The sequence below is a fragment of the Mustelus asterias genome, chromosome 10 (assembly GCF_964213995.1).
Source record: "Mustelus asterias chromosome 10, sMusAst1.hap1.1, whole genome shotgun sequence".
In the NCBI taxonomy this organism is placed as follows: domain Eukaryota; kingdom Metazoa; phylum Chordata; class Chondrichthyes; order Carcharhiniformes; family Triakidae; genus Mustelus; species Mustelus asterias.
In genome coordinates, this window is record NC_135810.1 from 1124110 (window position 1) to 1136401 (window position 12292).

At 50.4% G+C, this 12292-nt stretch overlaps 1 protein-coding gene across 1 annotated transcript in view; it reads right to left on the reverse strand.

Moving 5' to 3' along the window:
- LOC144499982 (uncharacterized) overlaps positions 1–12292 on the reverse strand; it is a 173721-nt gene that overhangs the window by 160881 nt on the left and 548 nt on the right. The gene's annotated exons all lie outside the window — the stretch shown is intronic.

Below are 12292 nucleotides of genomic sequence, written 5' to 3' on the forward strand. Positions count from 1 at the left end.
CATCGTCGATGGAGACGGGAGAGGTTCCGGAGGATTGGAGGATTGCAGATGTGGTCCCTATATTCAAGAAAGGGAACAGGGACAGCCCGGGAAATTACCGACCGGTGAGTCTAACCTCAGTGGTTGGTAAGTTGATGGAGAGGATCCTGAGAGACAGGATTTATGATCATCTAGAGAAGTTTAGTATGATCAAAAGTAGTCAGCACGGCTTTGTCAAGGGCAGGTCGTGCCTTACAAGCCTGGTTGAGTTCTTTGAAAATGTGACCAAACACATTGACGAAGGAAGAGCGGTGGATGTGGTCTATATGGACTTCAGCAAGGCGTTCGATAAGGTCCCCCATGCAAGACTTCTTGAGAAAGTGAGAGGGCATGGGATCCAAGGGGCTGTTGCCTTGTGGATCCAGAACTGGCTTGCCTGCAGAAGGCAGAGAGTGGCTGTGGAGGGGTCTTTCTCTGCATGGAGGTCAGTGACCAGTGGAGTGCCCCAGGGATCTGTTCTGGGACCCTTGCTGTTTGTCATTTTCATAAATGACCTGGATGAGGAAGTGGAGGGATGGGTTGGTAAGTTTGCTGACGACACCAAGGTAGGTGGTGTTGTGGATAGTTTGGAGGGATGTCAGAAGTTGCAGCGAGACATAGATAGAATGCAAGACTGGGCGGAGAAGTGGCAGATGGACTTCAACCCGGATAAGTGTGTGGTGATCCATTTTGGCAGATCCAATGGGATGAAGCAGCAGTATAATATGAAGGGTACCATTCTTAGCAGTGTAGAGGATCAGAAGGACCTTGGGGTCCGGGTCCATAGGACTCTTAAATCGGCCTCGCAAGTGGAGGATGCGGTCAAGAAGGCGTACGGCGTACTGGCCTTCATTAATCGAGGGATTGAGTTTAGGAGTCGGGAGATAATGCTGCAGCTTTATAGGACCCTGGTTAGACCCCACTTGGAGTACTGCGCGCAGTTCTGGTCACCTCATTACAGGAAAGATGTTGAAGCCATTGAAAGGGTGCAGAGGAGATTTACAAGGATGTTGCCTGGATTGGGGGGCATGCCTTATGAGGATAGGTTGAGGGAGCTTGGTCTCTTCTCCCTGGAGAGACGAAGGATGAGAGGTGACCTGATAGAGGTTTACAAGATGTTGAGAGGTCTGGATAGGGTAGACTCCCAGAGGCTATTTCCAAGGGCTGAAATGGTTGCTACGAGAGGACACAGGTTTAAGGTGCTGGGGGGTAGGTACAGAGGAGATGTCAGGGGTAAGTTTTTCACTCAGAGGGTGGTGGGTGAGTGGAATCGGCTGACGTCGGTGGTGGTGGAGGCAAACTCGTTGGGGTCTTTTAAGAGACTTCTGGATGAGTACATGGGATTTAATGGGATTGAGGGCTATAGATAGGCCTAGAGGTGGGGATGTGATCGGCGCAACTTGTGGGCCGAAGGGCCTGTTTGTGCTGTGGCTTTCTATGTTCTATGTTCTGTCGTGACACTACGGACTTCCTACAGAAACTCAGCACACATGCCGTCACAATGGATGTCTCGGCATTCTACACCAGTATCCCCCACGACGACAGCATTGCCTCAGTACTCAACGCTGACAACTGCCAATCTCCAGATGCAATTCTACAACTTATCTGCTTCATCCTGGACCACAACGTATTCACCTTCAACAAGTTCTTCATCCAGACACATGGAATAGCCATGGGGACCAAATTCGCACCTCAATATGCCAACATCTTCATGCACAGGTTCGAACAAGACCTCATCACCGCACAGGATCTTCAACCGATGCTATACACTCGATACATCGATGACATTTTCTTCCTTTGGAGTCATGGTGAACAATCACTGAAACAACTCCATGATGACATCAACAAGTTCCATCCCACCATCAGACTCACCATGGACGACTCTCCGGAATCGGTTGCATTCTTGGACACACGCATCTCCATTAAGGACGGTCACCTCAGCACCTCACTGTACCGCAAGCCCACGGATAACCTCATGATGTTCCACTTCTCCAGCTTCCACCCTAAACACGTTAAAGAAGCCATCCCCTACGGACAAGCCCTCCGAATACACAGGATCTGCTCGGATGAGGAGGATCGCAACAGACACCTCCAGACGCTGAAAGATGCCCTCATAAGAACAGGATATGGTGCTCGACTCATCGATCAACAGTTCCGACGCGCCACAGCGAAAAACCGCACCGACCTCCTCAGAAGACACACACGGGACACGGTGGACAGAGTACCCTTCGTCGTCCAGTACTTCCCCGGAGCGGAGAAGCTACGACATCTCCTCCGGAGCCTTCAACATGTCATTGATGAAGACGAACATCTCGCCAAAGCCATCTCCACACCCCCACTTCTTGCCTTCAAACAACTGCACAACCTCAAACAGACCATTGTCCGCAGCAAACTACCCAGCCTTCAGGAGAACAGTGACCACGACACCACACAACCCTGCCACAGCAACCGCTGCAAGACGTGCCGGATCATCGACACGGATGCCATCATCTCACGTGAGAACACCATCTACCAGGTACACGGTACATACTCTTGCAACGCGGCCAACGTTGTCTACCTGATACGCTGCAGGAAAGGATGTCCCGAGGCATGGTACATTGGGGAAACCATGCAGACGCTACGACAACGGATGAATGAACACCGCTCGACAATCACCAGGCAGGAGTGTTCCCTTCCTGTTGGGGAACACTTCAGCAGTCACGGGCATTCAGCCTCTGATCTTCGGGTAAGCGTTCTCCAAGACGGCCTTCACGACACACGACAGCGCAGAGTCGCTGAGCAGAGACTGATAGCCAAGTTCCACACACATGAGGACGGCCTCAACCGGGATCTTGGGTTCATGTCACACTATCTGTAACCCCCACAACTTGCCTGGGATGGCAAAAATCTCACTCACTGTCCTGTCTGGAGACAATACACATCTCTTTAACCTGTGCTTAACCCTCTCTCCATTCACATTGTCTGTACCTTTAAGACTTGACTAACCTGGTATTGTGAGACTTCCTACTCCTCAAAAGGAGCCAGTACTTTCCAGGAGGGGAGGGGAGGGGAGGGGGGGAGGTGTGTGAGTAATTGGATATCTTAGTGGAATTCTGGCATTTAACAGCGGGGCGGCGGTGAGGGGGGTGGGGGGGGGGAGGGTGGGAGGAGGGTTGGGGGGGGGGGGCAACCTGTTCCTTTCTCCTGCTCCAGCCCAAACTGCGTCTGCAGTTCAAACCAACAGATCGATGCTGAGCAAAATGGATTGAAATTTCCACCCACAGATAAATGCTTAGGAAATGTAGAAAAAACAAAATGATCGGGCACAGATCAGCTCGATCGTCAATATCTTTTCCCAAAGATGGGGGAGTCTAAAACTAGAGGGCATAGGTTTAAGGTGAGAGGGGAGAGATACAAAAGTGTCTCGAGGGGCAATTTTTTCACACAGAGGGTGGTGAGTGTCTGGAACGAGCTGCCAGAGGTAGTTGTAGAGGCGGGTACAATTTTATCTTTTAAAAAGCGTTTAGACAGTTACATGGGTAAGATGGGTATAGAGGGATATGGGCCAAATGCGGGCAATTGGGATTAGTTTAATGATAAAAACTGGGCAGCATGGACAAGTTGGGCCGAAGGGCCTGTTTCCATGCTGTAACCTCAATGGCTCTATCTGGCTGGATTTCCCACTCTCATCCTCAGAGGGAACTCCCTCAGGCGGGACAGAAAGTTGACCAACCAGCTGCAGGTGCATTGACTTTTTGCGGAAATTTGCAGTTCCGTGGGAACGGAAAATCCTGGCCCAAATAATTAATCAGAAGATAATTACAGAGGAGGTAAGACCTTTCAGCCCATCTCTATTTACCCAGCCAAACAGCCCTATATCTCCGAACTGCAGTGTCTCCATTTTCCCCAAATAATCCTGAGTTCCGTGTTCCGATCATCCCTCAGTTCACCAGATCCTGCCGACATTTTCCCTTTTCAACTTAACCTGTCACCTTCACAGATGTGAATATTGTCCCTTCACCGTTTGTTGTTTTACACCTCGCTCTTCTCAATGCTAAAGTTTCTCTGTCACTAATCTGCCCATTTTGATATTTTATCCAGCTCATTCTGTCAACTCTGAGTCGCAATCTCAGATCACACACATCCTCTTTGCTCTCAGGCCAGCTGGAATCAGGTGCTTCAGGTTTCAGGCTCAGATCACTGAAGTTGCTCCAGCAATTCTTACTGACCCCTTCCCCCCCGCAGCCTCTCCCCTCAATAGAATTCCCAGATCAAACACACAATCTTTCTTTTAAATTTCAGCCAATTTGTTATGCATTCACAAACGTTTACCCTTAATGGACATGCCTGGAGTTCATTGCTTGGCCCTGAGTCTCATTGTCTGAGTCTAAGGTGCATAATAATCTCTCCCTCAATGTCATCAAAACGAAGGAGATAGTGATCGACATCAGGAAGCGTAGTGGAGGACATGGCCCTGTCTACATCAATAGGGACAAAGTGGAAATGGTCAAGATCTTCACGTTTTTAGGTGTCCAGATCACCAACAACCTGTCCTGGTCCCTCCATGCCGACACTATAGTTAAAGAAGCCCACCAACGCCTCAGTACTGACCTTCTGACAGTGCGGCACTCCCTCAGTACTGACCGTCTGACAGTGCGGCACTCCCTCAGTACTGACCGTCTGACAGTGCAGCACTCCCTCAGTACTGACCCTCTGACAGTGCGGCACTCCCTCAGTACTGACCCTCTGACAGTGCGGCACTCCCTCAGTACTGACCCTCTGACAGTGCGCTACTGCCTCAGTACTGACCCTCTGACAGTGCAGCACTCCCTCAGTACTGACCATCTGACAGTGCGGCACTCCCTCAGCACTGACCCTCTGACAGTGCGGCGCTCCCTCAGTACTGACCATCTGACAGTGCAGCACTCCCTCAGCACTGACCCTCTGACAGTGCGGCGCTCCCTCAGTACTGACCCTCTGACAGTGCGGCACTCCCTCAGTACTGACCGTCTGACAGTGCGGCACTCCCTCACTACTGACCCTCTGACATTGCAGCACTGCCTCAGTACTGACCCTCTGACAGTGCGGCACTCCCTCAGTACTGACCCTCTGTCAGTGCGGCACTCCCTCAGTACTGACCCTCTGACAGTGCAGCACTCCCTCAGTACTGACCCTCTGACAGTGCAGCACTCCCTCAGTACTGACCCTCTGACAGTGCAGCACTCCCTCAGTACTGACCCTCTGACATTGCAGCACTCCCTCGGTACTGACCCTCTGACAGTGCAGCACTCCCTCAGTACTGACCCACTGACAGTGCGGCACTCCCTCAGTACTGACCCTCTGACAGTGCGGCACTCCCTCAGTACTGACCTTCTCAGAAGGCTAAGGAAATTTGGCATGTCCACTACGACTCTCACCAACTTTTACAGATGCGCCATAGAAAGCATTCTTTCCGGATGTATCACAGCTTGGTATGGCTCCTGCTCTGCCCAAGACCGCAAGGATCTACAAAGGGTCGTGAAGGAAGCCCAGTCCATCACGCAAACCAGCCTCCCATCCATTGACTCTGTCTACACTTCCTGCTTCAGGAAAGCAGCCAGCATAATTAAGAACAACACGCACCCCGGACATTCTCTCTTCCATCTTCTTCCGTCGGGAAAAAGATACAAAAGTCTGGGGTCACGTACCAACCGACTCAAGAACAGTTTCTTCCCTGCTGCTGTCAGACTTTTGAATGGATTTACCTTGCACTGAGTTGATCTTTCTCTGCACCCTAGCTATGACTGTAACACTACATTCTGTACTCGCTCCTTTCCTTCTCTATGAACGGTATGCTTTGTCTGTATAGCACAAGAAGCAATACTTTTCACTGTATGTTAATACAAGCGATAATGATAAATCAAATCAGTGACTGGGTCAGGGGTCACTGGGTATGAAAGTTAATCTGGGAATTGAAAATCTCTCGAGGAATCCACTCACGATGAATCACTTTCAGGCGCAATGTTTGTGGGCAGTTCAGCACAAATAGTTGCTGGGTCAGTGCATGGATTGGAGATCATCGGGTCCTGACAGGAACCCGGCTGCAACCAATCTTACTGCTAATAAACAAAAACATCACAACAATTCTCCACTTGACTGGTCCACAGATTCTCAATACAGCAGCCTCTCCAATCCTCTCCCAGCCTCTCGCTCCCACAGAGCACAATCCCACACACAACAATTCTACTTCTTGGATCACAGGGAAAATCCCTCACTTATCAATCACAGAGCTGGAAGCTCACAAGCACACTCCAGAACTGAGGGAGTGCCGCATTGTCAGAGGGTCAGTGCTGAGGGAGTGCCGCATTGTCAGAGGGTCAGTGCTGAGGGAGTGCCACACTGTCAGAGGGTCAGTACTGAGGGAGTGCCGCATTGTCAGAGGGTCAGTACTGAGGGAGTGCCGCACTGTCAGAGTGTCAGTACTGAGGGAGTGCCGCATTGTCAGAGGGTCAGTGCTGAGGGAGTGCTGCACTGTCAGAGGGTCAGTACTGAGGGAGTGCCGCATTGTCAGAGGGTCAGTACTGAGGGAGTGCCGCATTGTCAGAGGATCAGTACTGAGGGAGTGCTGCACTGTCAGAGGGTCAGTACTGAGGGAGTGCCGCACTGTCAGAGGGTCAGTACTGAGGGAGTGCCGCACTGTCAGAGTGTCAGTACTGAGGGAGTGCCGCACTGTCAGAGGGTCAGTACTGAGGGAGTGCCGCATTGTCAGAGGGTCAGTACCGAGGGAGTGCTGCACTGTCAGAGGATCAGTACTGAGGGAGTGCCATACTGTCAGAGGATCAGTACTGAGGGAGTGCCGCACTGTCAGAGGGTCAGTACTGAGGGAGTGCCGCACTGTCAGAGGGTCAGTACTGAGGGAGTGCCGCATTGTCAGAGGGTCAGTACTGAGGGAGTGCCGCACTGTCAGAGGGTCAGTACTGAGGGAGTGCCGCATTGTCAGAGGGTCAGTACTGAGGGAGTGCCGCACTGTCAGAGGGTCAGTACTGAGGGAGTGCCGCACTGTCAGAGGGTCAGTACTGAGGGAGTGCCGCACTGTCAGAGGGTCAGTGCTGAGGGAGTGCTGCACTGTCAGAGGGTCAGTACTGAGGGAGTGCTGCACTGTCAGAGGATCAGTACTGAGGGAGTGCCATACTGTCAGAGGGTCAGTACTGAGGGGGTGCTGCACTGTCAGAGGGTCAGTACTGAGGGAGTACCGCACTGTCAGAGGGTCAGTACTGAGGGAGTGCCGCACTGTCAGAGGGTCAGTACTGAGGGAGTGCCGCACTGTCAGAGGGTCAGTACTGAGGGAGTGCCGCATTGTCAGAGGGTCAGTACTGAGGGAGTGCCGCACTGTCAGAGGGTCAGTACTGAGGGAGTGCCGCATTGTCAGAGGGTCAGTACTGAGGGAGTGCCGCACTGTCAGAGGGTCAGTACTGAGGGAGTGCCGCACTGTCAGAGGGTCAGTACTGAGGGAGTGCCGCACTGTCAGAGGGTCAGTGCTGAGGGAGTGCTGCACTGTCAGAGGGTCAGTACTGAGGGAGTGCTGCACTGTCAGAGGATCAGTACTGAGGGAGTGCCATACTGTCAGAGGGTCAGTACTGAGGGGGTGCTGCACTGTCAGAGGGTCAGTACTGAGGGAGTACCGCACTGTCAGAGGGTCAGTACTGAGGGAGTGCCGCACTGTCAGAGGGTCAGTACTGAGGGAGTGCCACACTGTCAGAGGGTCAGTACTGAGGGAGTGCCGCACTGTTAGAGGGTCAGTACTGAGGGAGTGCCGCACCGTTAGAGGGTCAGTACTGAGGGAGTGCCGCACTGTCAGAGGGTCAGTATTGAGGGAGTGCCACACTGTCAGAGGGTCAGTACTGAGGGAGTGCTGCACTGTCAGAGGGTCAGTACTGAGGGAGTGCCGCACTGTCAGAGGGTCAGTACTGAGGGAGTGCCGCACTGTCAGAGTGTCAGTACTGAGGGAGTGCCGCACTGTCAGAGGGTCAGTACTGAGGGAGTGCCGCATTGTCAGAGGGTCAGTACTGAGGGAGTGCTGCACTGTCAGAGGGTCAGTACTGAGGGGGTGCTGCACTGTCAGAGGGTCAGTACTGAGGGAGTACCGCACTGTCAGAGGGTCAGTACTGAGGGAGTGCCACACTGTCAGAGGGTCAGTACTGAGGGAGTGCCTCACTGTCAGAGGGTCAGTACTGAGGGAGTGCCGCACTGTTAGAGGGTCAGTACTGAGGGAATGCCGCACCGTTAGAGGGTCAGTACTGAGGGAGTGCCGCACTGTCAGGGGGTCAGTACTGAGGGAGTGCTGGATTATGTGCTGATGAAACGTTTTGCAGTGTTTTGCTGCTCTTTGTGGTGTTTTTCTGACTTGGGGAGATTTAAAGAGGGAAGCTGGATAAACTCAAGGGTGAAGAGAATAGTCGGACAATGCTGATAGGATGAGGTAGAGATGACGAGTGGTGGGAGGAGGCTCATGTGGAGCAGAAACACCAGCAGGGTGTAGATGGGCTGACTGGCAATTGCAAATGGAACATCATATGACCAGGCGCTATGTGATTTTGTGTCAGGTGGTCTCATATTACATGATCATAACACCATGTGATCGACATCTCACATTCAGGCATTGTGTTATGAGAAGTCACGTGGTCAGAATAACATGTGATCGAACCATAGAAGCCAAAGAAATGTTACAGCCCAGAAGAAGGCCATTCGGCCCATCTTGTCCATGCCAGCCTGAGGACACTCAGGTGCCCTTTCCAATCCCATCTTCTTGCACCCGGCCCATAGCCCTGTAGCTTACAGCACTTAAGGTGCAGATCCAGGTACTTTTTAAGAATTAAGGGCCTCTGCTTCCACCACCAACTCAGGCAGTGAATTTCAGACACCCCCCACCCTCTGCGTAAAAAAGTTCTTCCTCATGTCCCCTCTACACCTTCTGCCACTTACCTTGAATCTATGTCCCCTGGTTCTAGAATTCTCCACCAAGGGAAGCAATTTTATCCTGTCCACTCTATCTCTTCCCCTCATAATTCTGTACACCTCCATCAAGTCTCACCTCAGCCTTCTTTGTTCCAAGGAAAATAACCCCGACCTATCCAATCTCCCATAGCTACACTTTTCTAGCCCTGGCAAAATTCTTGCAAACTTCCTTTACACTGTCTCCAGAGCAATTACATCCTTCCTGTAAAACGCTGACCAGAACTACACACAATACTCCAGCTGTGACCTCACCAGTGTTTTATACAATTCCAACATTATATCCTTACTTTTATAGTCTATACCTCTGTCAATGGAGGAGACCCTCCCATCTGCCTTCTTTACAACCTTATTTACCTGTACTGCTACCTTTATGGACCTGTGTACTTGTACACCAATGTCTCCCACTTCATCTATCTCTCTCAGTATGTTCCCACTTATTGTGTATTCCCTGGAACTGTCCTCCTTAAATGTATGACCTCCCACTTCTCTATGTTAAAATCCATCTGCCACTTTATGCCCACTCCACCAACCCATCAATGTCGTTTTGGAGATTATAGCTATCCTCTTCACTATCCACTACTTAGCCAATCTTTGTGTCATCAGCAAATTTCCCAATCATACTTCCCATGTTCATGTCCAAATCGTTAATTATATAACACAAACAGCAAGCGTCCCAATACTGAGCCCTGTGGAACATCATTTAAAACAACTTTCCATTCACAAGGACATCTATTGACCAATACCCTTTGTTTTCTGTTACTCAGCCAACTTTTTATCCAGTTTGCTACATTACCCAGCATCCCATTGGGCTTTTACTTTATTGACCAATCTGCCATGTGGGACCTTGTCAAACGCCTTGCTAAAATCCATATACACAGCATCCACCGCACTACCCTCATCAACCCTTCTTATCACTTAGAGAGTCATAGAGCAAAACAGCATGGAAACAGGCCCTTCAGCCCAACTGGTCCATGCCAACCATGGTGCCCTCCCAGCTAGTCCCAATTTCCCACGTTTGGCCCATATCCCTTTCATCCTTTCCCATCCATCTACTTATCCAAATGCTTTTTAAATGTTGCTATTGAACCTGCCTCAACCACTGTATCTGGCAGCTCATTCCATATCCGCACCATCCTCTGCGTGAAGAAGTTTCCCCTCAGGTCCCTTTTAATTCTTTCCCCTCTCACCTTAAACCTCTGCCCTCTAGCTTTTCATTCTCCTTCCCTGGGAAAAAGACTACGTGTATTCATCCTATCTATGCTCCCTGTGATTTTATACACCCAAAGACCTATATACATCTATACACTTCCTAAAGAATTCAATCAAGTTCGTGAGGCAAAGCCTTCCTTTAACAAATCCATGCTGGCCATTCCTGACCAGTCCATGTCTTTCTAGGTGACAGTTAATCCTCTCTCTCAGGATTGATTCTACTAATTTGCCCACGACTGATGTTAGATTAACCGGCCTATAACTGTTTGGCATTTCCTTCAATCCCTTCTTAAACAATGGAACTACGTTTGAATTTCTCTTGTCCTCCAGTACCTCCCCTGTATCTAGTGAGGACTGGAAAATCATCCTCAGAGCATCTGCTATTTCCTCCCTGACCTCCTTCAGCAGCCTCGGAAACAATCCATCCGACCCTGGTGACTTATCAACTTTCAAGGGTTCCAACCCTTCAAGTACTTCCTCTCTTTATGATTATCCTGTCATTATCCCAGTGTTCCTGCTGGAATACTAAACCTGCATCACCCCTTTCCTTCGTAAACACAGAGACAAAATATTCATTTAAAACCCTTCTCACAGCCACAGCATCTACACACAAGTTCCCTTCTTCATTTCTGATAGGTCCCACTCTACTGATAAAACATCTTTGTGTTTTTATTAACTTTATTTGCCTCTGAGACAGTCCTGGGGAGAGTTACAGTCATTGGCAGGTGGGGGGCAGGTGTAGTCTGCATGTCACCCCCACCTCATTAACCCCTCCCTGCCTGCACTATTCCTGCCAGAGTGGGCGGAGGGTGCAGAGGGGCTAAAATTGGCCCAGGGAAACCCATGAATGTGTGAGAGGCTCCTACTGTCCAATCAGATCACCTTCCTCCAGTGCAAAGTACCAATGCTAGACGCAGGCTCGAGGGGCTGAATGGCTTCCTCCTGCTTCTATTTCCCATGTTCATGTAGGAGTCAGGCCATATCAGACTGAGATAAGACCGCATTCCTTCACTCAGAGGGAGCTGGATCGTTGGAATTCTCGAACCCAGAGGGTGTGGGAGCTCAGTTATTGAGTGTTCAAAATGGATATTAATGACATCAAGGTATCCGGGGATAGTGAGTTGGCAGAGAAGACTTGAGGGGCTGAATGGCCTATTCCTGTTCCTCTTTTCTACAGTAAGAAGTCTCACAACACCAGGTTAAAGTCCAACAGATTTATTTGGTAGCAAATACTTTTCTATGCCATGAGTTTCCCCGAGATGAGCTGGATAACATCGGTGCGATTATTAGAAGCCTGATTTTAACCAAGGATTGCACCAATCTATCACCAAATTTACACCGGCCAATTGGTCATCACCCTCGCCAAGCCTGGGGAGCGGGGGCACGGTGCCCCAGTGTGGAGTCTTGCTGTACAGAGCACAGCCCAGGCTTCAGTCACTATCTCACAGATCCACTCAGTAAATCTCTACAATGGAGGAAAGATCATTCCATCAGCCATTACACTGGTCAAAAAAAACTCAGTAAAAATCACAGTAAAAACAAGGCAGCATTGTGAGAAACTGCCAAGGAATCAAACTGACAGGAAGGCAACTGCGAAAATGAATATGAGAGTTTGTGCAAATAATTCCCATCCCCTTTTAATTATCAGAGAAAGAACGTCAGAAAAATCCCTCCAAAACTCAAAAGATATTGCAACACTTGATTTGCTGTAATTGGGGTTATTTTATCCCCAATCTCATCCCCATTGGGAGGGGCTGAGGGTCACATGTTCCCCACCCAGGGAGACATTGGCCATCTCACAATTAGACCCAGAACCTCAGCGCCGGCAAGGAAAGGGCAACACCCACCCACAGGGCAGTGCCCAAAGTGCACAGACCTCCCCCCCCCACTCCACACACACACACACAGCCACACACACACATACACCCGCAGTGCCCAAACCCCAACACATGCACACACACAGCCACACACACACATATACCCACACTCCCCATACACACACCCACACACACACAGGGCAGTGCCCACAATGCCAGAATACCCCCCCTCCCCCACACACACACACATAGCCATACACACCCCCTACACACAC